At 51.7% G+C, this 26,127-nt stretch overlaps 1 long non-coding RNA gene across 1 annotated transcript in view; it reads left to right on the plus strand.

The window, feature by feature from the left end:
- Positions 1 to 26,127, plus strand: part of LOC143818545 (uncharacterized) — a 112,370-nt gene that overhangs the window by 46,662 nt on the left and 39,581 nt on the right. The window contains exon 4 of the long non-coding RNA XR_013224598.1: positions 4,513 to 4,636. This is a non-coding gene — a long non-coding RNA (uncharacterized LOC143818545). The remainder of the gene's footprint in view (positions 1 to 4,512; positions 4,637 to 26,127) is intronic.

The following is a 26,127-nucleotide window of genomic DNA, read 5'->3' on the forward strand; positions in this document are numbered from 1 at the left end:
CTACTTTAAATACTCCTCCACTCACCACCAAGCTGCCTGCCCGTGTATCCATGTAACCGCTGTAAAACTGCCATGAGCCTATTGTTTGTTATTTTAGGCCTTTGAAGCCTGTCTGCGGTCCCTCCTTCCACTAGTCCTCCACTGACCAGACCACTGCTGCCCGTGTACCCCTGGAACCAATTATAAAGTGCCTACAGCCAGCCCATTTTCTTATGTTAGGCCTTTGAAGCCTGTCTGCGGTCCCTACTTTAAATACTCCTCCACTGACCACCAAGCTGCCTGCCCGTGTATCCATGTAACCGCTGTAAAACTGCCATGAGCCTATTGTTTGTTATTTTAGGCCTTTGATAGCCTGTCTGCGGTCCCTACTTTTAATACTCCTCCACTCACCACCAAGCTGCCTGCCCGTCTATCCATGTAACCGCTGTAAAACTGCAATGAGCCTATTGTTTGTTATTTTAGGCCTTTGATAGCCTGTCTGCGGCCCCTACTTGCAATACTCCTCCACTGACCACAATGCTGCCTGGAGTGCCTGCCTGTGTATCCATGTAACCGATGTAAAACTGCCATGACTGCCTACTGTTTGTTATTTTAGGCCTTTGATAGCCTGTCTGCAGCCCCTACTTGCAATACTCCTCCACTGACCACACCAATGCTGCCCGTGTACCCCTGGAACCTATTTAAAAGTTCATAGAGCCTAGTTATATATTTTATTTACTATTAATAAGGCCATGATGGACTACGCTGTACCACGCTACAAGCTAACCAGTCGACACTTCTTTTGCGAGAAAAGCCATCCCAACCCTCCACCAGCATGTAGAAGACCGCATTGTCCATGCACTCTGGCAATCTGTGAGTACAAAGGTGCACCTGACAACAGACGCATGGACCTGTAGGCATGGCCACGGAAGATTACGTGTCCATTACGGCGCAATGGGTTAATGTGGTGGATGCATGGTCCACAGGGGACAGCCTACTAAGTCTGTCTGCAGTCCCTAATTCAAATTGTCCTCCACTGTCTAAATCGGAGCTTCCACCTTCTGGCTTTCGGCCTATAGTATCAGAAATTAAACTGCATTTGGCCTTCAACTTTGGTTAGGGCCTACTAACGGCTTCTGCCCCTCCCTGGTGTTGCCCTCAACTAAATAAAGCTGAGCTTCAACCTTCTGCTCCAAATTACCATTTTGAAAAATGCAATAGGCTTTTCCGGCCTACTAAAGGTGTCTGTCTGTGTGCCCCTGCCTGGTGTTGTCCTCAACTAAATAAAGCTGAGCTTCAACCTTCCGGCTCTCATTAAGTGGTTTTAAAAAAAAAAATGGTGGTTAGGGCCTACTAACGGCTTCTGCCCCTCCCTGGTGTTGCCCTCAACTAAATAAAGCTGAGCTTCAACCTTCTGCTCCAAATTACCATTTTGAAAAATGCAATAGGCTTTTCCGGCCTACTAAAGGTGTCTGTCTGTGTGCCCCTGCCTGGTGTTGTCCTCAACTAAATAAAGCTGAGCTTCAACCTTCCGGCTCTCATTAAGTGGTTTTAAAAACAAAAATGGTGGTTAGGGCCTACTAACGGCTTCTGCCCCTCCCTGGTGTTGTCCTCAACTAAATAAAGCTGAGCTTCAACCTTCCGGCTCTCATTAAGTGGTTTTAAAAAAAAAAAAATGGTGGTTAGGGCCTACTAACGGCTTCTGCCCCTCCCTGGTGTTGCCCTCAACTAAATAAAGCTGAGCTTCAACCTTCTGCTCCAAATTACCATTTTGAAAAATGCAATAGGCTTTTCCGGCCTACTAAAGGTGTCTGTCTGTGTGCCCCTGCCTGGTGTTGCCCTCAACTAAATAAAGCTGAGCTTCAACCTTCTGCTCCAAATTACCATTTTGAAAAATGCAATAGGCTTTTCCGGCCTACTAAAGGTGTCTGTCTGTGTGCCCCTGCCTGGTGTTGTCCTCAACTAAATAAAGCTGAGCTTCAACCTTCCGGCTCTCATTAAGTGGTTTTAAAAAAAAAAATGGTGGTTAGGGCCTACTAACGGCTTCTGCCCCTCCCTGGTGTTGTCCTCAACTAAATAAAGCTGAGCTTCAACCTTCCGGCTCTCATTAAGTGGTTTTAAAAAAAAAAAATGGTGGTTAGGGCCTACTAACGGCTTCTGCCCCTCCCTGGTGTTGCCCTCAACTAAATAAAGCTGAGCTTCAACCTTCTGCTCCAAATTACCATTTTGAAAAATGCAATAGGCTTTTCCGGCCTACTAAAGGTGTCTGTCTGTGTGCCCCTGCCTGGTGTTGCCCTCAACTAAATAAAGCTGAGCTTCAACCTTCTGCTCCAAATTACCATTTTGAAAAATGCAATAGGCTTTTCCGGCCTACTAAAGGTGTCTGTCTGTGTGCCCCTGCCTGGTGTTGCCCTCAACTAAATAAAGCTGAGCTTCAACCTTCTGCTCCAAATTACCATTTTGAAAAATGCAATAGGCTTTTCCGGCCTACTAAAGGTGTCTGTCTGTGTGCCCCTGCCTGGTGTTGTCCTCAACTAAATAAAGCTGAGCTTCAACCTTCCGGCTCTCATTAAGTGGTTTTAAAAAAAAAAATGGTGGTTATGGCCTACTAACGGCTTCTGCCCCTCCCTGGTGTTGCCCTCAACTAAATAAAGCTGAGCTTCAACCTTCTGCTCCAAATTACCATTTTGAAAAATGCAATAGGCTTTTCCGGCCTACTAAAGGTGTCTGTCTGTGTGCCCCTGCCTGGTGTTGTCCTCAACTAAATAAAGCTGAGCTTCAACCTTCTGCTCCAAATTACCATTTTAAAAAATGCAATAGGCTTTTCCGGCCTACTAAAGGTGTCTGTCTGTGTGCCCCTGCCTGGTGTTGCCCTCAACTAAATAAAGCTGAGCTTCAACCTTCTGCTCCAAATTACCATTTTGAAAAATGCAATAGGCTTTTCCGGCCTACTAAAGGTGTCTGTCTGTGTGCCCCTGCCTGGTGTTGTCCTCAACTAAATAAAGCTGAGCTTCAACCTTCCGGCTCTCATTAAGTGGTTTTAAAAAAAAAAATGGTGGTTAGGGCCTACTAACGGCTTCTGCCCCTCCCTGGTGTTGCCCTCAACTAAATAAAGCTGAGCTTCAACCTTCTGCTCCAAATTACCATTTTAAAAAATGCAATAGGCTTTTCCGGCCTACTAAAGGTGTCTGCCCCTCCCTGGTGTTGTCCTCAACTGAACAAAGCTGAGCTTCCACATTCTGGCTTTCGCCCTATACTATCAGATATTAAACTGCATTTGGCCTACTAGTGTGGTTAGGCCCTTGAAACAGTGTCTGCTGCTCTTGGGTTTGCTACTCCACTGAACAAAGCAATGCCGCCTGTTTAGTCCTGTTACCAATTTTGAACTGCATGTAGCCTACTTTATTCTTTGGCCCTATATCTGTTTCCTCCTCATCCTGCCCATTGCCCAGCCACTGCTAAATGAGTCTGCTGGTACATTGACCTAGACCACTACATTCCCCTTGTACTCTACACAGCCAGAATCTGTCCCTGCTGAAAGTAAGGTTCCCCTTCCCGCATGTTATACCACCTTACACAGGGACAAAGAGGAAGGTGCAGATGAAAGTGCAGGTTCCTTCATCAGGTGGGGGGGCATACTCGTTGGCGACGTCACTGGCACAGGGCCCCTCAGAGTACGCAAAAGTGTCGCTGCTGGTGGGAGGCGCCCCCGCCATGCAAACACACCGCCGTACTTTGAGGGGCCCTGTGCCAGTGGCAATGCGAACGAGTGGGCCCCCCCCTGCTTGCTCAGGATCACAGCACTTGCAACTTTTAAATACTTACCTTTCCCTGCAACACCGCCGTGACGTAGTCCGCATTTCCTGGGCCCACGAAAAACTTGAGCCAGCCCTACTCCCCCCACAACTTTCCCCCAATTCCCTATGCCCAACTATTATTATACAGTTAATTAAGATTGGCAAGCTTCAGAAACAAGAATGGATGTTTTTGGCATTAAAATGGGCACTGTAGGTGTTTTCCTGGCCTCCACTCACTGCCGACTATGCTTCCCCATTGACTTGCATTGGGTTTCGTGTTTCGGTCGATCCCCGACTTTTAGCGATAATCGGCCGACTGCACTCGACTCGACTCTGGACAAAATCGGGTTTCCCAAAACCCTACTCGATCTTAAAAAAATGAAAGTCGCTCAACCCTATCTTTGACTTAACCAGTTTGGAACGTGGACCCCTGAGTGATACATTGTTGTAAACCACTACAAAGATTTGTGCAGATGCATAAAGTATATTCGACTGTTACAATATTTTTGCTTCTAATACTGTAATTAAATTCAGTCTGTGAGCACCCGTGTCATGGCCAAACAGTTCAGTGCATTTTCCCACCTACATTTTTTAATCTTTCTCCCCTGTGCTCAGCTCTTGTAAAAAACTGACAATCAAGGTAGAGGTGGGAGGAGATAGACAACATGCTTATTTGATTGCCATGCCAATCCAATGACTAAGAAAAAATATAAAGTACTTTTTATTTATCCAAAAGGACATTCTCAGACCTAAGATCACTTCAATGTGCTGGACATTTATTGTCTCCTCTCTGTCCAACTTACTGCCCTCTGCCTGTTGTTAAGTGGAATCTGTCTCTAGAAGCAGAGACGCCAAGACAAGTATGTTGATTTTTATTTCTCTACACTGTGTGCAAATTTATTTGGCAATTTGTATTTTTGATTATTAATTTTATTACTGAACAACTACAGAGCTGTCAATTCAAAAAGTTAATAAACCTGAAACGTGAATTTAAAGGGAATCTGTCACCTACTTTTCATATATAAGCTGCGGCCACCGCCATTGGGGGTTTATCTACAGCATTCTGTAATGCTGTAGATAAGCCCCCGATGTAACCTGAAAGATAAGAAAAACAAGTTAGCTTATACTCACCCAGGGGCGGTCGAGTGCGGTCCGGGTCCAATGGGCGTCGCGGTCTGGGTCGGCGCCTCCCATCTTTATGCGATGACGTCCTCTTCCTTGCTTCCTGTCGCGGCTCCTGCGCAGGCGTACTTTATCTGCCCTGTTGAGGGCAGAGCAAAGTACTGCAGTGCGCAGGCTCCAGGAAAGGTCCAAAAAGTCCAGCGCCTGCGCACTGCAGTACTTTGCACTGCCCTCAACAGGGCAGATAAAGTACACCTGCGCAGGAGCCGCGACAGGAAGCAAGGAAGAGGACGTCATCTCATGAAGATGGGAGGCACCGGACCCGGACTGCCCCCCCAGGTGAGGATAATATAACTTGTTTTTTTAATCTTTCAAGTTACATCGGTGGCTTATCTAAAGCATTACAGAATGCTGTAGATAAGCCCCTAATGGCGGTGGCCACATTTTATATGCAAAAAAGTAGGTGACAGATTACCTTTAAGAAAGTAAAAGTGAGGTTTTGTCTGTCTTAGGAGAACATCTATGCGTGCAGAATTATTATGCAACTAAACGAAAAACGTCAAATGTTTTTATTCATCTGGTATAGTGAGAAGAATAACCAAACAAGTCAAAATCTACAAAAATTCATTTCTGATATTTAAAAAAAAGATCAGTGACCAATATAGCCACTAGAGATGGGCGAGCCCGTGTAGTAAAGTTTGATGTCCGTACTGAATACCTACTGTTCAGGCACAAACAACGAACACGGACTTCACCAGGAAGTTCGTTTTACTGTTTGGCTTCCTGAATACCGGGTGATTGTCGCGCTGTCATGTGCTTGGCAGCATGGCAAACACCACTTCTGATCGGCGGTGAAAGAGCCGCGTCAGAGAGCCGGTCAGAGAGCCGCGGTTCCCATGCTGTCAAAAGACAGCGTGAGCACTCAACTGTGATCCGAGGTATAAAGTTCACCTCTGGTCACTGGTGTCTGCTGATGGGACCACTGATCCCATCATTCAACACCTGCTGCCGCTAATAACAGTGAGCGCAGGAGCGGCGGATGGGAGTATTCATCAGCTGCTCCTGCGCTGTAAATAAATAATAAAAAAAAAACCTCTCACGCTGCTAGCGGGGTTCTCACCGTGGTCAGTTCAGCCAGGCTGGGAACGGAGCCTCAGTGACTGGAAGTAACCTCAATGATGTCACCACGGGTCACTGAGGTTGCGCCCTCAGCTGCTCAGTCAGTGACCAGTGGACCTGGACGGTCGCATCTTGGCACCGTACAAGTTGAAAGCTATTTAACTCCAAGACATGGATTACGGCGTGGGTCAGAACGCAGACAGGTATGGTATATTGTTGTTTTTTTTATTTTATTTTTATTACAGGAAAACGAGGGCTTCGGTGGAATAGGCGTTTGGTGAGTATAACTGTGTTTGTTATTTTTAAATAAAAAAGTAAAAGTGTGTTTTGTTTTATTTCTAATAAAGGACTTTATTCTGGCTGTGTCTTTATTTACCATACAACTATAGGATTAGTAATGGCTAGGTGTCTTATAGACGCCTCTCCATTACTAAGCAGTGGGCTTGATGTCACCTAACAATACAAAGGTGACATCAACCCCACAAATATGAACCCCACTTGCCACCATTACAGGGCAAGTGGGAAGAGCCGGGCAAAGCACCAGAATTAGAACATCTAATAGATGTGCCTTTTCTGGGCAGCTGCGGGCTGCTATAGTTAGGCTGGGGGGGTCAATATCCATGGACCCTTACCGGCCTGAGAATACCAGCCCCCAGCTGTCTGCTTTAGCAAGGCTGGTTGTCAAAAAGGGGAGCGACCCCACGCTGTTTTTTTCAATTATTTATTTAAATAATTAAAAAAAACAGCTTGGAGACCCCTCTATTCTTGACAACCAGCCCTATTGAAGCTGACAGCTGAGGGATGCAGTCCCCAGTTGTGAGTTTTGCCTGGCTGGTTATCAAAAATACAGGGGAAACCACGCCGTTTTTCTTTTAAATTATTTATTTACAGCGCCAGAGCGGCTGATGAATACTCCCATCCACCGCTCCTGCTCTCACTGTTATTAGCAACAGCAGGTGTTGGATGATGGGATCAGTAGTCCCATCAGCTGACACCAGTGACTAGAGATAAACTTTATACCTCCGATTACAGCTCAGTGCTCTTTTGACAGCGTGGGAACCACGGCTCTCTGACCGGCAGGGATGATTTCACTGCAGATCAGAAGCGGGGTTATTCCGTGCTGTCATGCACATGAAAGCGTGGCAAACACTGGATGTTCGGGCACCCCATTCAAGTGAACTTTTTGTAACTGTTCGGCCAAACCCGCCGGACCTGAAATGTAACAGTCAAAAGCTCCAGCCATGGAATGTGTCAGTGTCTTTATCTGTTGACGGTCAACTTTTTAGGCAGCACCAACTACAGTCTCACAGACACTGCACAAAGATGTGGCTGTTTTCCTTCGTTGTAAATCTCCTCTTTAAGAAGGGTCGACATGTTCTCAATAGGATTTAGGTGAAGTGAGCCAAGCAGTGAACACTTCGATGCATGTGATGGAACATATTTCTGCTTGGTTTTCTTGATAGATGCAGACTTTTTCCTGTACCACTGCTTGAAAAAAAGTGTCTTTTAACCCCTTCCCGACCTGTGACACAGCGTATGCGTCATGAAAGTCGGTGCCTTCCCGACCTGTGACGCATATGCTGTGTCACAGAATGATCGCGTCTCTGCAGATCGGGTGAAGGGGTTAACTCCGATTTCACCCGATCTGCAGAGACAGGGGGAGTGGTGCTTCAGCCCAGGGGGGGTGGCTTCACCCCCCCCGTGGCTACGATCGCTCTGATTGGCAGTTTCACTTTCAACAGCCAATCAGAGCGATTTGTAATATTTCACCCAAAAAAACGGTGAAATATTACAATCCAGCCATGGCCGATGCTGCAATATCATCGGCCATGGCTGGAAAACCTAATCTGCCCCCACCCCACCCCACCGATCGCCCCCCCAGTGCTCCGGTGCGCGGTCCGCCCCCCTAATAAGTTCTGTCCGCTCCTCTGTCCTCCTGTACGCTCCCCCCGTGCTCCGGTGCCCCCTCCCTGTGCTCCGGTCCCCCCCCCTGTGCTCCGGTCCCCCCCCCCGTGATCCGATCACCCCCCCTTCATACTTACCGGGCCTCCCGATGTCCGTCCGGCTTCTCCATGGGCGCCGCCATCTTCCAATATGGCGGGCGCCTGCGCACTGCGCCCGCAGAGTCTGCCGGCTGGCAGATTCATTTCAGAAGTATTTTGATCACTGCGATATAGCCTATCGCAGTGATCAAAATGAAAAAAAAGTAAATGACCCCCCTTTATCACCCCCATAGGGACAATAATAAAAATAAATAAAATATATTTTTTTCTTTTTCTGCTAGGGTTAGGGTTAGAACTAGGGTTAGAATTAGGGTTAGAATTAGGGGTAGGGTTAGGGTTAGGGGTAGGGCTAGGGCATGTGCACACAGTGCGGATTTGGCTGCGAATCCGCAGCGGATTGCCGCGGATCCGCAGCGGATCGGCCGCAGATCCGCAGCGGATCGGCCGCGGATCCGCAGCGGATTGGCCGCGGATCCGCAGCGGATTGGCCGCTGAGAATTCGTAGCAGTTTTCCATCAGGTTTACAGTACCATGTACACCTATGGAAAACCAAATCTGCTGTGCCCATGGTGCGGAAAATACCGTGCGGAAACGCTGTGTATTTTCCGCAGCATGTCAATTTTGTGTGGATTCCGTAGCGTTTTACACCTGTTCCTCAATAGGAATCCGCAGGTGAAATCCGCACAAAAAAACACTGGAAATCCGCTGTAAATCCGTAGGTAAAACGCAGTGCCTTTTACCTGCGGATTTTTCAAAAATGGTGCGGAAAAATCTCACACGAATCCGCAAAGTGGGCACATAGCCTTAGGGTTAGGGTTGGAATTAGAGTTAGGGTACCGTCTCACAGTGGCACTTTGATCGCTACGACGGTACGATCTGTGACGTTCCAGGGATATCCATACGATATCGCTGTGTCTGACACGCAGCAGCGATCAGGGACCCTGCTGAGAATCGTACGTCGTAGCAGATCGTTTGGAACTTTCTTTCGTCGCTGGATCTCCCGCTGTCATCGCTGGATCGTTGTGTGTGACAGCTATCCAGCGATGCGTTCACTTGTAACCAGGGTAAACATCGGGTTACTAAGCGCAGGGCCGCGCTTAGTAACTCGATGTTTACCGTGGTTACCAGCGTAAAAGTAAAAAAAAAAAAAAAACGTACATACTCACATTTCGGTGTCCTTCAGATCCCTTGCCGTCTGCTTCCCGCTCTGACTGTCTGCCGGCCGGAAAGTGAGAGCACAGCACAGCAGTGACGTCACCGCTGCGCTCTGCTCTCACTGTACGGCGGCACTCAGTCAGAGTGGGAAGCAGACGGCAAGGGACCTGAAGGACACCAAAATGTGAGTATGTACGTTTTTTTTTTTACTTTTACGCTGGTAACCACGGTAAACATCGGGTTACTAAGCGCGGCCCTGCGCTTAGTAACCCGATCTTTACCCTGGTTACCCGGGACCTTGGCATCGTTGGTCGCTGGAGAGCGGTCTGTGTGACAGCTCCCCAGCGACCACACAATGACTTTCCAACGATCACGGCCAGGTCGTATCGCTGGTCGTGATCGTTGGTAAATCGTTATGTGAGACGGTACCCTTAGGGTTGGAATTAGGGCTAGGGTTGGAAATAGGGTTAAGATTAGGCTTGTGGTTAGGGTTAAGGATAGGGTTAGGGTTGTGTTGGGGTTACAGTTGTGGGTAGGGTTGGGATTAGGGTTAGGATTAGGGTTGGATTTAGGGTTACGGGTGTGTTGGGGTTAGGGTTGTGGTTAGGGGTGTGTTGGGGTTAGGGTTGTGATTAGGGTTATGGCTACAGTTGGGATTAGGGTTAGGGGTGTGTTGGGGTTAGTGTTGAAGTTAGAATTGAGGGGTTTCCACTGTTTAGGCACATCAGGGGTCTCCAAACGCAACATGGCGCCACCAATGATTCCAGCCAATCTTGCGTTCAAAAAGTCAAATGGTGCGCCCTCCCTTCCAAGCCCCGACGTGCGCCCAAACAGTGGTTTACCCCCACATATGGGATACCAGCGTACTCAGGACAAACTGGGCAACAACTATTGGGGTCCAATTTCTCCTGTTACCCTTGCAAAAATAAAAAAATACTTGCTAAAACATAATTTTGAGGAAAGAACAATTATTTTTTATTTTCACGGCTCTACGTTATAAACTTATGTGAAACACTTGGGGGTTGAAAGTGCTCACCACTAGTGTTGAGCGATACTTTCCGATATCGGAAAGTATCGGTATCGGAAAGTATCGGCCGATACCGTCAAAATATCGGATCCAATCCGATACCGATACCCGATCCCAATGCAAGTCAATGGGACGAAAATATCGGAATTAAAATAAACCCTTTATAAACTTGTAGGTTCATTCTACATGAAGGAAAACAACTAAGAATAATGTAGGATGTATTGGGGGACGTGGCGGAGATATTAAAGGGACAGAGGTTTAGCCCAATGTAATAGAATAGCAGGATTTTTAATTTTTTTTTATGAAGTTCGGCGTTAGAAAGAATTTGACTATGTTATTTTTTTTTTTTTTTATGTCAGATATTGATGTTTCACTACTTCCACGCCCTTCACCTTCTTTTTTACTTCTCCCACGCTTTCTTCTTAATTATCCTCATCATCAGCTTCTTTGACATCAACTTCTTCACCTTATTCATCTTCTTCTTCATCTTCTACCTATTATTTTTTGGGTTACATTGTTCATATTCTTTTTATTTTACTATTATCTTCATCATATTCAACTTCTTCATCATATTCTTATTTGTGACAGGCATTCCCGTAGTTGTTATCTATAAAAGTTTGAAGATTACACCTTCCGTTCTGCCTGTCACAAACCAGTTACATTTGTCCGCGTTCAGTTTGGCCTGCAGCATCAGGCTTTATCCAGGGGCACCACGAGGAGGAACGGACTCACCCCCATACACTGCTTAGTCTTCTTCTGCTTATAATTTACATAATATTTTTTTGCTCTGATATTTTGTGTTATGCTTAATGTCCTTCTGCTCTTTGTTCTGCAGCCTCTTGTTCTTCTGCTTCTCGGTCTTCCAGGTCGTCGTCGTCTCCAGGGTCGTCGTCTCCGGGGTCGTCGTCATCGGGGTGGTCTCCGGGGTCGTCGTCATCGGGGTGGTCTTCAGGGTCATCGTCTCCAGGGTCGTCGTCATCACGGTGGTTGTCGTCTCTGGTGTCGTCGTCATCTTAGGGGTGTTCTTCCGGGTCATCGTGTTTAGTCTCTTGAACTTGGAAATGTAGCAGAAGGTACAAGAAGGCTGAGAAAATGCCGAGAACCAGCTGATGGAACTGGAACTCGGATGGCTACCCGAAGGTCCAAGAGCCAATGGAACTACCGAGGACCAGCTGACGTTACTGGAACCCGGTTACTAAGCAGGAGGTACCCGTGCCTGAAAGCACTACCAAGGACCACCTGACGTTGGTGGAACTCGGATACCCAGAGGGAGGCACCTAAGCCAAAGGCTCTGCCCGGAACCAGCTGACGGTACTGGAACCAGGATGGGGAGCAGAAGGTACAAGAGCAAAAGACACTGCCGAGAACCAGCTGACGGTGCTGGAACCCGGATGGGTAGCCGAAGGTCCAAGAGCCAATGGAACTACCGAGGACCAGCTGACGTTACTGGAACCCGGTTACTAAGCAGGAGGTACCCGTGCCTGAAAGCACTACCAAGGACCACCTGACGTTGGTGGAACTCGGATACCCAGAGGGAGGCACCTAAGCCAAAGGCTCTGCCCGGAACCAGCTGACGGTACTGGAACCAGGATGGGGAGCAGAAGGTACAAGAGCAAGTGTCTGCGTGGCTTTTGCAGGACACGATGCCGGCTGCACAGCAGGGGAACAGCTGGCGGTGCTGGACCCCACTGACACATTGGCGAGGTGTTTTTCTCTGTGCAGCTAGCACATCTGGGCCCCAACTGGCGGTTTGTTAGAGCCCAGGGTCAGCAGGAGGAGGAGCAGGAGGAGGAGGAGCAGGGGGAGGGGAGTGTAGGCCGAAGCCTGCACTGGCGGCAGCTTTGGGTCTGTTGTGTCTGCGTGGCTTTTGCAGGACACGTTGCCGGCTACACAGCAGGGGAACAGCTGGCGGTGCTGGACCCCACTGACACATTGGTGAGGTGTTTGGCTCTGTGCAGCCAGCACTTCCGGACAGCAATTAGCGTTGTTGGAGCCCGGGCTCTGCAGGTGGAGCAGAGTGTAGGCCGAAGCCTACTTGAACCGATTTCAAAGGTCACCTTTAACCCCCCCTCAGGGGTTAGAAAGTAGAAGAGCCACAGCTTATGCAGCAGTAGTGCTGCACAAGTCAAAGGTTGCTCTTTTAATTTTTCTCCTTGCACACGCTGAATGAAACACGTATAACATTTAGCCCTTTATACAGTCAAACTGTGTTGGAGGCGCGAGTTCCCTTTGTAATGAGACGCAGCACAGGTGTCAAGAATCCCACCTTGGTGCTGGGTGCAGCCTCCCGAGCGTTGTTATTTGCTGTACAGGAGTCTGCGCTGTCGTGTTATCCCCTGGCCTAGCGCCGTTAGCGCTGCCCATCTTCTGGCATCATGTAATGTCGGCCGGTGCGGTTCGCGATGACCATGAATCCCAGCCCCACAGTGTCTTAACATTGTTAAAACACTGCGGGGCTGGGATTCAGGGCCTGGCGCAGCACATATGTTGGCCTCTCACACTCGGGTCCTTACACCCGCTTCAGACTGTGCGGCGTCATCTGATCCCTTATCGCATGCCACGGCCATGAAGCCGCACAGTCCGAAGAAGGCGGAAGGAGAGGAGGGACAGGCGAACTGATGCACTGATCCTGCCCATGAATCACACCCTCGCAGTCCCAATAAATAAGACACCGAGGGGCGTTGTGTGGGTCAGGGCGGCCGCAGAGGCGCAGCCAGCCAAACAATGATGCCAGAAGACGGGCAGCGCTACCAAGGGGGTTGCAGCGTGTCATTACAAAGGAAAGTCACACCACCGGGACGGTTAAATGGTCAGTCACACAGAGGACACATTTCAGACGTGTTTTCAGTTCCACATGTGCGAGGAGAATACGTTTCTGAGCCACCTTGCACACATGCAGCATTACCGCTGTACAAGGTGGCTGGATAACGTAAAAACGCCTGGGGGAGGGGGGACAGGTTCCCTTCAATTTCAGTTCTTGTGTCTGCGTGGCTTTTGCAGGACACGTTGCCGGCTGCACAGCAGGGGAACAGCTGGCGGTGCTGGACCCCACTGACACATTGGCTGGTGTTTTTCTCTGTGCAGCTAGCACATCTGGGCCCCAACTGGCGGTGTGTTAGAGCCCAGGGACAGCAGGAGGAGGAGCAGGAGGAGGAGGAGCAGGGGGAGGGGAGTGTAGGCCGAAGCCTGCACTGGCGGCAGCTTTGGGTCTGTTGTGTCTGCGTGGCTTTTGCAGGACACGTTGCCGGCTACACAGCAGGGGAACAGCTGGCGGTGCTGGACCCCACTGACACATTGGCGAGGTGTTTGGCTCTGTGCAGCCAGCACTTCCGGACAGCAACTAGCGTTGTTGGAGCCCGGGCTCTGCAGGTGGAGCAGAGTGTAGGCCGAAGCCTACTTGAACCGATTTCAAAGGTCACCTTTAACCCCCCCTCAGGGGTTAGAAAGTAGAAGAGCCACAGCTTATGCAGCAGTAGTGCTGCACAAGTCAAAGGTTGCTCTTTTAATTTTTCTCCTTGCACACGCTGAATGAAACACGTATAACATTTAGCCCTTTATACAGTCAAACTGTGTTGGAGGCGCGAGTTCCCTTTGTAATGAGACGCAGCACAGGTGTCAAGAATCCCACCTTGGTGCTGGGTGCAGCCTCCCGAGCGTTGTTATTTGCTGTACAGGAGTCTGCGCTGTCGTGTTATCCCCTGGCCTAGCGCCGTTAGCGCTGCCCATCTTCTGGCATCATGTAATGTCGGCCGGTGCGGTTCGCGATGACCATGAATCCCAGCCCCACAGTGTCTTAACATTGTTAAAACACTGCGGGGCTGGGATTCAGGGCCTGGCGCAGCACATATGTTGGCCTCTCACACTCGGGTCCTTACACCCGCTTCAGACTGTGCGGCGTCATCTGATCCCTTATCGCATGCCACGGCCATGAAGCCGCACAGTCCGAAGAAGGCGGAAGGAGAGGAGGGACAGGCGAACTGATGCACTGATCCTGCCCATGAATCACACCCTCGCAGTTCCAATAAATAAGACACCGAGGGGCGTTGTGTGGGTCAGGGCGGCCGCAGAGGCGCAGCCAGCCAAACAATGATGCCAGAAGACGGGCAGCGCTACCAAGGGGGTTGCAGCGTGTCATTACAAAGGAAAGTCACACCACCGGGACGGTTAAATGGTCAGTCACACAGAGGACACATTTCAGACGTGTTTTCAGTTCCACATGTGCGAGGAGAATACGTTTCTGAGCCACCTTGCACACATGCAGCATTACCGCTGTACAAGGTGGCTGGATAACGTAAAAACGCCTGGGGGAGGGGGGACAGGTTCCCTTCAATTTCAGTTCTTGTGTCTGCGTGGCTTTTGCAGGACACGTTGCCGGCTGCACAGCAGGGGAACAGCTGGCGGTGCTGGACCCCACTGACACATTGGCTGGTGTTTTTCTCTGTGCAGCTAGCACATCTGGGCAAAAACTGGCGGTGTGTTAGAGCCCAGGGACAGCAGGAGGAGGAGCAGGAGGAGGAGGAGCAGGGGGAGGGGAGTGTAGGCCGAAGCCTGCACAGGCGGCAGCTTTGGGTGTGTTGTGTCTGCGTGGCTTTTGCAGGACACGTTGCCGGCTACACAGCAGGGGAACAGCTGGCGGTGCTGGACCCCACTGACACATTGGCGAGGTGTTTGGCTCTGTGCAGCCAGCACTTCCGGACAGCAACTAGCGTTGTTGGAGCCCGGGCTCTGCAGGTGGAGCAGAGTGTAGGCCGAAGCCTAATTGAACCGATTTCAAAAGTCACCTTTAACCCCCCCTCAGGGGTTACAAAGTAGAAGAGCCACAGCTTATGCAGCAGCAGTGCTGCGCAAGTCAAAGGTTGCTCTTGTAATTTTTCTCCTTGCACACGCTGAATGGAACACGTATAACATTTAGCCCTTTATACAGTCAAACTGTGTAATGGAGGCGAGAGTTCCCTTTGTAATGAGACGCAGCACAGGTGTCAAGAATCCCACCTTGGTGCTGGGTGCAGCCTCCCGAGCGTTGTTATTTGCTGTACAGGAGTCTGCGCTGTCGTGTTATCCCCTGGCCTAGCGCCGTTAGCGCTGCCCATCTTCTGGCATCATGTAATGTCGGCCGGTGCGGTTCGCGATGACCATGAATCCCAGCCCCGCAGTGTCTTAACATTGTTAAAACACTGCGGGGCTGGGATTCAGGGCCTGGCGCAGCACATATGTTGGCCTCTCACACTCGGGTCCTTACACCCGCTTCAGACTGTGCGGCGTCATCTGATCCCTTATCGCATGCCACGGCCATGAAGCCGCACAGTCCGAAGAAGGCGGAAGGAGAGGAGGGACAGGCGAACTGATGCACTGATCCTGCCCATCAATCACACCCTCGCAGTCCCAATAAATAAGACAACGAGGGGCGTTGTGTGGGTCAGGGCGGCCGCAGAGGCGCAGGCAGCCAAACAATGATGCCAGAAGACGGGCAGCGCTACCAAGGGGGTTGCAGCGTGTCATTACAAAGGAAAGTCACACCACCGGGACGGTTAAATGGTCACACAGAGGACACATTGCAGACGTGTTTTCAGTTCCACATGTGCGAGGAGAATACGTTTCTGAGCCACCTTGCACACATGCAGCATTACCGCTGTACAAGGTGGCTGGATAACGTAAAAACGCCTGGGGGAGGGGGGACAGGTTCCCTTCAATTTCAGTTCTTGTGTCTGCGTGGCTTTTGCAGGACACGTTGCCGGCTGCACAGCAGGGGAACAGCTGGCGGTGCTGGACCCCACTGACACATTGGCTGGTGTTTTTCTCTGTGCAGCTAGCACATCTGGGCCCCAACTGGCGGTGTGTTAGAGCCCAGGGACAGCAGGAGGAGGAGCAGGAGGAGGAGGAGCAGGGGGAGGGGAGTGTAGGCCGAAGCCTGCACTGGCGGCAGCTTTGGGTCTGTTGTGTCTGCGTGGCTTTTGCAGGACACGTTGCCGGCTACACAGCAGGGGAACAGCTGGCGGTGCTGGACCCCACTGACACATTGGCGAGGTGTTTGGCTCTGTGCAGCCAGCACTTCCGGACAGCAACTAGCGTTGTTGGAGCCCGGGCTCTGCAGGTGGAGCAGAGTGTAGGCCGAAGCCTACTTGAACCTATTTCAAAGGTCACCTTTAACCCCCCCTCAGGGGTTAGAAAGTAGAAGAGCCACAGCTTATGCAGCAGCAGTGCTGCGCAAGTCAAAGGTTGCTCTTGTAATTTTTCTCCTTGCACACGCTGAATGGAACACGTATAACATTTAGCCCTTTATACAGTCAAACTGTGTAATGGAGGCGAGAGTTCCCTTTGTAATGAGACGCAGCACAGGTGTCAAGAATCCCACCTTGGTGCTGGGTGCAGCCTCCCGAGCGTTGTTATTTGCTGTACAGGAGTCTGCGCTGTCGTGTTATCCCCTGGCCTAGCGCCGTTAGCGCTGCCCATCTTCTGGCATCATGTAATGTCGGCCGGTGCGGTTCGCGATGACCATGAATCCCAGCCCCGCAGTGTCTTAACATTGTTAAAACACTGCGGGGCTGGGATTCAGGGCCTGGCGCAGCACATATGTTGGCCTCTCACACTCGGGTCCTTACACCCGCTTCAGACTGTGCGGCGTCATCTGATCCCTTATCGCATGCCACGGCCATGAAGCCGCACAGTCCGAAGAAGGCGGAAGGAGAGGAGGGACAGGCGAACTGATGCACTGATCCTGCCCATCAATCACACCCTCGCAGTCCCAATAAATAAGACAACGAGGGGCGTTGTGTGGGTCAGGGCGGCCGCAGAGGCGCAGCCAGCCAAACAATGATGCCAGAAGACGGGCAGCGTTACCAAGGAGCTTGTTGCGTGTGTCAATACAAAGTCAAATCACACCTGAGGGACGTTTTAATGGTCACAGAGGACACATTTTAGACGTGTTCACTTCAACATGGGCAAGGAGAATAAGTTTCTGAGCCACCTTGAACACATGCAGCATTACTGCTGTTCAAGGTAGCTGTAAAACATAGAAACACCTGGGGGAGGGGGGACAGGTTCCCTTCAATTTCAGTTCTTGTGTCTGCGTGGCGGTCGCAGGACACGTTGCCGGCTACACAGCAGGGGAACAGCTGGCGGTGCTGAACCCCACTGACACATTGGCTGGTGTTTTTCTCTGTGCAGCTAGCACATCTGGGCAAAAACTGGCGGTGTTAGAGCCCAGGGTCAGCAGGAGGAGCAGGGGGAGCGGAGTGTAGGCCGAAGCCTGCACTCGAGCAAGTTGAAAGGAAACCTTTAACCCCCCCCCCCCCAGGCGTTTGTAGCTGAAAGAGCCATTGTGTACAGCACTAATGCTGGAAAAGGTAAACTTAGCTCTTTTAATTATGGTCCTTGTACATGCGGAACCAAACATTTATGAAATGTGTCTCCTCACAGCGTTAAACCGTCCGGTAGGTGGAACTTTCCTTTGTTGTGTGACGCAGCACAGCCATCATTTTTACCCCCTTGGCGCCGTGCGCCCCCTCCTCAGCGTTGTTTGAATCTGTCCCGGAGCCTGCGCTGTTAGGTTAGCCCTTGGCCATGCACACATGTTGCGCTGCCCGTCTTCTGACCTCATTTGGTGTCAGGCTGGCTGCGCCTGTGCGGGTGCGCTGGCCGAGATCCCGCCTCGCAGTGTCGTCTAATGTAATCCCACCGCGGGCCTGTGATCCGTGCCCGTGCGCAGTGCATATCCTCTCCTCTCACTCCCCTCCCTACGGCTTTTTCAGACTGTGCGGTGTCACGGCCGTGGCATGCTATTAGGGACCAGCTGACATCGCACAGTCTGAAGAAGCCGTAGGGAGGGGAGTGAGAGGAGAGGATATGCACTGCGCACGGGCACGGATCACAGGCCCGCGGTGGGATTACATTAGACGACACTGCGAGGCGGGATCTCGGCCAGCGCACCCGCACAGGCGCAGCCAGCCTGACACCAAATGAGGTCAGAAGACGGGCAGCGCAACATGTGTGCATGGCCAAGGGCTAACCTAACAGCGCAGGCTCCGGGACAGATTCAAACAACGCTGAGGAGGGGGCGCACGGCGCCAAGGGGGTAAAAATGATGGCTGTGCTGCGTCACACGACAAAGGAAAGTTCCACCTACCGGACGGTTTAACGCTGTGTGGGGACACATTTCATAAGTGTTAGGTTCAGCATGTGCAAGGAGCATCACGAAAAGAGGCACTTTTTCCCTTTGCATTATTACTGCTGCACAAGGTGGCTCCTTCAGTAACAAACGCCTGGGGGGGGGGGGGGTCAGGTTCCCTTACATTTAACTTGTTGTGTCTGCGTGGCGGTCGCAGTACACGTTGCCGTATACACAGCAGGGGAACAGCTGGCGGTGCTGAACCCCACTAACACATTGGCGAGGTGTTTGGCTCTGTGCGTACAGCACTTCTGGACGGCAACTAGCGGTGTTGGAGCCCAGGGACAGGTGGAGGAGGAGGAGGTTGGAGGAGGTTGGAGGAGGTAGGAGGGATTGCCACACACACAGCAGGGGAACAGCTGACGTTACTGAACCCCAATAACAGAGGAGGGACTGTTGACTGTGCATACAGCACTTCTGGACGGCAACTGGCGGTGTTGGAGCCCAGGGACAGGTGGAGGAGGAGGAGGTTGGAGGAGGTTGGAGGAGGTAGGAGGGATTGCCACACACACAGCAGGGGAACAGCTGACGTTACTGAACCCCAATAACAGAGGAGGGACTGTTGACTGTGCGTACAGCACTTCTGGACGGCAACTGGCGGTGTTGGAGCCCAGGGACAGGTGGAGGAGGAGGAGGTTGGAGGAGGTAGGAGGGATTGCCACACACACAGCAGGGGAACAGCTGACGTTACTGAACCCCAATAACAGAGGAGCGACTGTTGACTGTGCGTACAGCACTTCTGGACGGCAACTGGCGGTGTTGGAGCCCAGGGACAGGTGGAGGAGGAGGAGGTTGGAGGAGGTAGGAGGGATTGCCACACACACAGCAGGGGAACAGCTGACGTTACTGAACCCCAATAACAGAGGAGGGACTGTTGACTGTGCGTACAGCACTTCTGGACGGCAACTGGCGGTGTTGGAGCCCAGGGACAGGTGGAGGAGGAGGAGGTAGGAGGAGGTAGGAGGGATTGCCACACACACAGCAGGGGAACAGCTGACGTTACTGAACCCCAATAACAGAGGAGGGACTGTTGACTGTGCGTACAGCACTTCTGGACGGCAACTGGCGGTGTTGGAGCCCAGGGACAGGTGGAGGAGGAGGAGGTTGGAGGAGGTAGGAGGGATTGCCACACACACAGCAGGGGAACAGCTGACGTTACTGAACCCCAATAACAGAGGAGCGACTGTTGACTGTGCGTACAGCACTTCTGGACGGCAACTGGCGGTGTTGGAGCCCAGGGACAGGTGGAGGAGGAGGAGGTTGGAGGAGGTAGGAGGGATTGCCACACACACAGCAGGGGAACAGCTGACGTTACTGAACCCCAATAACAGAGGAGGGACTGTTGACTGTGCGTACAGCACTTCTGGACGGCAACTGGCGGTGTTGGAGCCCAGGGACAGGTGGAGGAGGAGGAGGTAGGAGGAGGTAGGAGGGATTGCCACACACACAGCAGGGGAACAGCTGACGTTACTGAACCCCAATAACAGAGGAGGGACTGTTGACTGTGCGTACAGCACTTCTGGACGGCAACTGGCGGTGTTGGAGCCCAGGGACAGGTGGAGGAGGAGGAGGTAGGAGGAGGTAGGAGGGATTGCCACACACACAGCAGGGGAACAGCTGACGTTACTGAACCCCAATAACAGAGGAGGGACTGTTGACTGTGCGTACAGCACTTCTGGACGGCAACTGGCGGTGTTGGAGCCCAGGGACAGGTGGAGGAGGAGGAGGTTGGAGGAGGTAGGAGGGATTGCCACACACACAGCAGGGGAACAGCTGACGTTACTGAACCCCAATAACAGAGGAGCGACTGTTGACTGTGCATACAGCACTTCTGGACGGCAACTGGCGGTGTTGGAGCCCAGGGACAGGTGGAGGAGGAGGAGGTTGGAGGAGGTTGGAGGAGGTAGGAGGGATTGCCACACACACAGCAGGGGAACAGCTGACGTTACTGAACCCCAATAACAGAGGAGGGACTGTTGACTGTGCGTACAGCACTTCTGGACGGCAACTGGCGGTGTTGGAGCCCAGGGACAGGTGGAGGAGGAGGAGGTTGGAGGAGGTAGGAGGGATTGCCACACACACAGCAGGGGAACAGCTGACGTTACTGAACCCCAATAACAGAGGAGCGACTGTTGGGACTGTGCGTACAGCACTACCAGGCAACAACTAGCGGTGTTGGAGCCCAGGGACAGGTGGAAAAGCAGAGGAACACAATGTAGGCCGAAGCCTGAGAAAGTCGAAAGGGAACCTTTAACCCCCCCCCAAGGCGTTTGTAGCTGAAAGAGCCAGCTTGTGCAGCACAAAAGATGCAAAAGGAAAAGGTGGCTCTTTTCATCATGCTCCTTGCAAACACAGAACTAAACACTTATAAAATGTGTCCCCTGCAACCGTAAAACCGTCCCGGAGGTGGGACTTTCCTTCGTAATGTGACGCAGCCCAGCCGTCATTCCTACCCCCCCGGCGCCGCGCACCGGCTCCTCAGCGTTGTTTTATTCCGTCCAGGAGCCTGCGCTGTTATGTTATCCCGTGGCCAGGCACACTTAGCGCTGCCCGTCTTCTGGCATCATTTGGTGTCTGGATGGCTGCGCCTGTGCGGCCGCGCTGGCAGAGAGCCCGCCTCGCAGTGTCTTCTGATTTAATCCCACTGGGGGCCTGGGATCCATGGACATGCGCAGTGCATATCTGAACCTCCACCTCTCACTCATCTCCCTATGGCTTCTTCAGACTGTGCGGTGTCACGGCCGTGGCATGCTGTTAGGGACCAGCTGACACCGAACAGTCTGAAGAAGCCATAGGGAAATGAGTGAGAGGTGGAGGTTCAGATATGCACTGCGCATGTCCATGGATCCCAGGCCCCCAGTGGGATTAAATCAGAAGACACTGCGAGGCGGGCTCTCTGCCAGCGCGGCCGCACAGGCGCAGCCATCCAGACACCAAATGATGCCAGAAGACGGGCAGCGCTAAGTGTGCCTGGCCACGGGATAACATAACAGCGCAGGCTCCTGGACGGAATAAAACAACGCTGAGGAGCCGGTGCGCGGCGCCGGGGGGGTAGGAATGACGGCTGGGCTGCGTCACATTACGAAGGAAAGTCCCACCTCCGGGACGGTTTTACGGTATCAGTGGACACATTTTATAAGTGTTAAGTTCTGCGTGTGCAAGGAGCTAAACAAAAATAGCTACCTTTTCCTTGGGCAGCATTACTGCTGCACAAGGTGGCTCTTTCAGTAACAAACGCCTTGGGGGGGGGGGGACAGATTCCCTTACATTTCAGTTGTTGTGTCAGCGTGGCGGTCGCATGACACATTGCCGGCTACACAGCTGGGGATCAGCTGACGTTACTGAAACCCAATAACACTGGGTCGTATGTTTTGACTGTGCAGACGGCACGTCTGAGCCTCAACTGGCGGTGTTGGAGCCCAGGAATTTAAGTTCAGGTGGTAGAAAGATGAACACAACAGGAGACCTGGATAACGTATACAGTGACCTAATTATTCAATCAGGAGGAGGAGTGGCAAATTCCGGCGAGATCCAGGCCTTGTTCATTTTCAGGAAAGTAAGCCGGTCAACGTTATCGGAGGATAGTCGCATGCGACGGTCAGTTAGTACACCACCTGCAGCACTAAAGACACGTTCCGATAATACACTGGCCGCAGGGCAAGACAGCACCTCCAATGCATACTGGCTTAGCTCTGGCCATGTATCCAGCTTTGAGACCCAAAACTTGAAAGGGGAAGAGCCGTCTGGGAGTACAGCAAGAGGGCAAGACATGTAGTCTGTCACCATCTGACGGAACCGTTGCCTCCTGCTGACTGGAGCCGTCTGTGATGGTGTAGACTTTTGTGGCGGGCACAGAAAACTGTGCCACAGTTCGGCCATACTGGTCTTGCCTTGGGCAGAGGCACTGCTTCTGCTCCCTCTTTGTGCAGAGCCTCCACCACGGCCTGGACGCACTGAGCTGCTTTGGAATGCACTAGCAGCACTTCTCTCAGTTGGAATGGAGAAGATGATGGAATTGACCAGTGTGTCTTGGTACTCCCGCATTTTTCGCTCCCGGTTCAACGGTGTGATGAGGCTTTCTACGTTGTCCCGGTAGCGAGGATCGAGGAGGGTGAACACCCAATAATCAGACATGTTGAGAATGTGGGCGATGCGGCGGTCGTTTCTCAGGCACTGCAGCATGTAATCCACCATGTGCTGCAGACTGCCAACTGCCCAAGAAACGCTGTCCCCTGCTGGAGGCGTGATCTCTGCCCGCTCGTCATCACCCCACCCTCGCTGTACACACTGAGTACTGGACAATTGTGTAACTCCCTCCTCTGGACGGATGTCTTCCTCCTCCATTGACTCCTCCTCATCCTCCTCACAAACGGTCCCCTGCCTACGCGTTTGTGAGGAACCACGTGGCGCTGACTGTCCAGAAGATGATGGAAATGGTGAATCCTCATCCTCCACCTCTTCCACAACATCATCCCTTAGCGCTTGCAGTGATTTTTCAAGCAGGCAGATAAGGGGGACAGTCATGCTGACTAGTGCATCATCTGCACTCGCCATCCGCGTGGAATAATCAAAGGGACGCAAAACCTGGCAGACGTCATTCATAGTGGCCCACTCTGTGGTTGTGAAGTCTGTACGGCGCTGACTGCGACTTTTTTGCGCCTGAAGCAGCTGGTACTCCATTACAGCTTGCTGCTGCTCACACAACCGCTCCAACATATGTAACGTGGAATTCCACCTGGTAGGTAGGTCACATATGATGCGATGTTCCGGCAGGCGGTGTCGGCGCTGCAGAGCCGCAATGCGCGCTTTTGCCGTGCTGGAACGCCGCAAGTGAGCACACTCTAGACGGACCTTGTGCAGCAGTGCATCAAGATCCGGATAGTCCCTCAAAAAGCTCTGCACGACCAAATTGAGCACATGTGCCAGACATGGGATGTGAGTGAGGTTGCCGAGGCCCAGAGCTGCCACCAGATTTCGGCCATTATCACACACTACCATGCCTGGCTGGAGATTCGCTGGCACAAACCACACATCGCTCTCCTGCTTGATGGCATTCCAGAGCTCCTGCGCTGTGTGGCTACGATTCCCCAAGAAAATTAATTTCAAGACGGCCTGTTGACGTTTGGCCACGGCTGTGCTCATGTCGGTCGTAACAGGTACACGTTCATCACGGGTCCATGTGGAGGTGGACTGTGACGGCTCCTGCAGCGATGATTCTGAGGAACTGGTGTAAGAGGAGGAGTCAATGCGTACAGAATGGATTCCTGCAATCCTTGGAGTGGGCAGGACACGTCCTGCGCCACTCGCACGGTCTGTACCCGGCTCAACGACATTAACCCAATGGGCAGTGAGGGAAAGGTATCGCCCCTGTCCATGTTGACTGGTCCACGCATCGGTGGTGAGGTGGACCTTGCTACTGACGGCGTTCAGTAGCGCGTGTTTTATGTGTCCCTCCACATGCTTCTGCAGGGCAGGGACGGCTTGCCTGCTGAAGTAAAAGCGGCTGGGCACATTGTACTGTGGGACTGCCAATGACATCAAGTCACGGAAGCTGTCAGTCTCCACCAGCCTGAATGACAGCATTTCCAGTGACAGAAGTTTGGCAATGCCTGCAGTCAGAGCCTGTGCTCGTGGGTGGTTTGACGAGAAAGGCCGCCTTTTCTCCCATGCCTGTACTACCGATGGCTGTAGACTGGGCTGGGAGTGTGTGGATGACTGGGAAAGTGGCGCTGCGGGTGGAATTACAGCGGGTCTCTGGACAACAGGGGCAGAGGTTCTTCCACGGCGATCCTGGGAGGACGCCGAACCAGCTGCGTGTGAGGTAGAGGAAGAGGCAACACGAGCTGAAGAGGTGGTAGCTGCCGCTGTTGGTTGGCCTACCTCTTCAGTGTGTTTTTCTAACTCCGCCGGGTGCCTGTTGCGCACATGTTTCCACATGTTGGAGGTATTGAGGTTGCTGACATTTTTCCCTCTTTTGACTTTTTGATGACACACGTTGCATCTGACATAGCAAATGTCATCTGCAACTGTGTCAAAAAAGGACCAGGCACTGCAAGTCTTGGGAGCGCCCTTTTTGGCTTTTGGAAGAGACATGCTCCTAACGGGTGCCAAAGCGGAGGCTGCAGGATCCGCAGTCTTCCCCCTCCCTCTCCCTCTTTGGGCCGTACGGGGAATCTCTTCCTCAGAGCTGCTCCCACCACCTTCCTGTCCCTCACGCCAAGATGGGTCGAGGACCTCATCATCTACACTACCCTCTGCCCCCAACTGCTCCTCCTGGGTAGTCTCAGCAGCAGAGCACGCACCAGTAAGTGGCACCTGAGTGTCATCATCAGCTGATGCGGCCTGCGATGTGGTGACCGGAGCCACTGGCCCACCCGCCTCTTCAGAGGAAGACAGAAAAAGCTGTTGGGCATCACTGCACCCTGCCTCTTCTTCCATTTCTCCAATGCTGCTTGGCTGGCCCCCTGTTTCCAAGCCAAGAGATTCAGAGAACAGAAGTAGAGACGGCTCCTGTCCTGGGCTCTCTGTCTGCCTGGGCAATTTGGCAGGTGGTGAAGAGACAGATGGCTGCTCTCCAGTGCTCTGTGTCTGAGAGGATGTGGCACTAATGGAAGTTGATGCATTAGCTGCCATCCATCCGACAACAGCTTCAATTTGTTCTTCACGCAGCAGCGGTGTACGGCGCTCGGACACAAAGCTTCGCATGAACGACTGTTGCCTGGTGAAAGTGGGTGCTGATGAGTCACCGGTGCCCGCAGCAGGCACAGAATCCCCACGTCCCCTCCCTGCTCCGCGACGGCTCCCACGCCCCCGTGCCTTACTCACTGCCTTCTTCATCTTGGTTGACTGATAAAGATAAGCAGAAAAGTACTAACGGATTTGTGTGCTTATTCCTGAGCAACTCCTCCTAACAGGTATAAGAAGCACTAATTATCTAAAGTGTGGACTAGACTTTAATATGAGCTAATGTGGCCTACAGAAATGTAAAGTGGTGTAACTGGTGTGTTTGGTGAACTTTATTATTTATTTATTTTTTGGGGGCTGAACTGACAACAGATAGAGCTGCAGTCACACGGAGACCGTGCAGACAGACGTAAACGGCGCTACAAGGCCCAAAAACCCTCCTCTACTTTATCCTATGTAGTGTTTTTCCACAAATTAGCTGGAGACGGGTGGAAAGACACTAATAGGATTTTTTTGAATAAATTAGCAGCAGACTACACTATTTGGAAAAAAAAGAAAATTGATTTGGCGGTATGACGCAGTGAAAAACCCTGAGCTGGAGACAACCAGGCTATAGCTGCTCACAGATTACAGGGCGAGCTGCAGTCACACGGAGACCGTGCAGACAGCCGTAAACGGCGCTGCAAGGCCCAAAAACCCTCCTCTACTTTATCCTATGTAGTGTTTTTCCACAAATTAGCTGGAGACGGGTGGAAAGACACTAATAGGATTTTTTTAAATTAATTAGCAGCAGACTACACTACTTTGAAAAAAAAGAAAATTGATTTGGCGGTATGACGCAGTGAAAAACCCTGAGCTGGAGACAACCAGGCTACAGCTGCTCACAGATTACAGGGCGAGCTGCAGTCACACGGAGACCGTGCAGACAGCCGTAAACGGCGCTGCAAGGCCCAAAAACCCTCCTCTACTTTATCCTATGTAGTGTTTTTCCACAAATTAGCTGGAGACGGGTGGAAAGACACTAATAGGATTTTTTTAAATTAATTAGCAGCAGACTACACTACTTTGAAAAAAAAG

The sequence above is a fragment of the Ranitomeya variabilis genome, chromosome 3 (genome assembly GCF_051348905.1).
Source record: "Ranitomeya variabilis isolate aRanVar5 chromosome 3, aRanVar5.hap1, whole genome shotgun sequence".
In the NCBI taxonomy this organism is placed as follows: Eukaryota; Metazoa; Chordata; class Amphibia; order Anura; family Dendrobatidae; genus Ranitomeya; species Ranitomeya variabilis.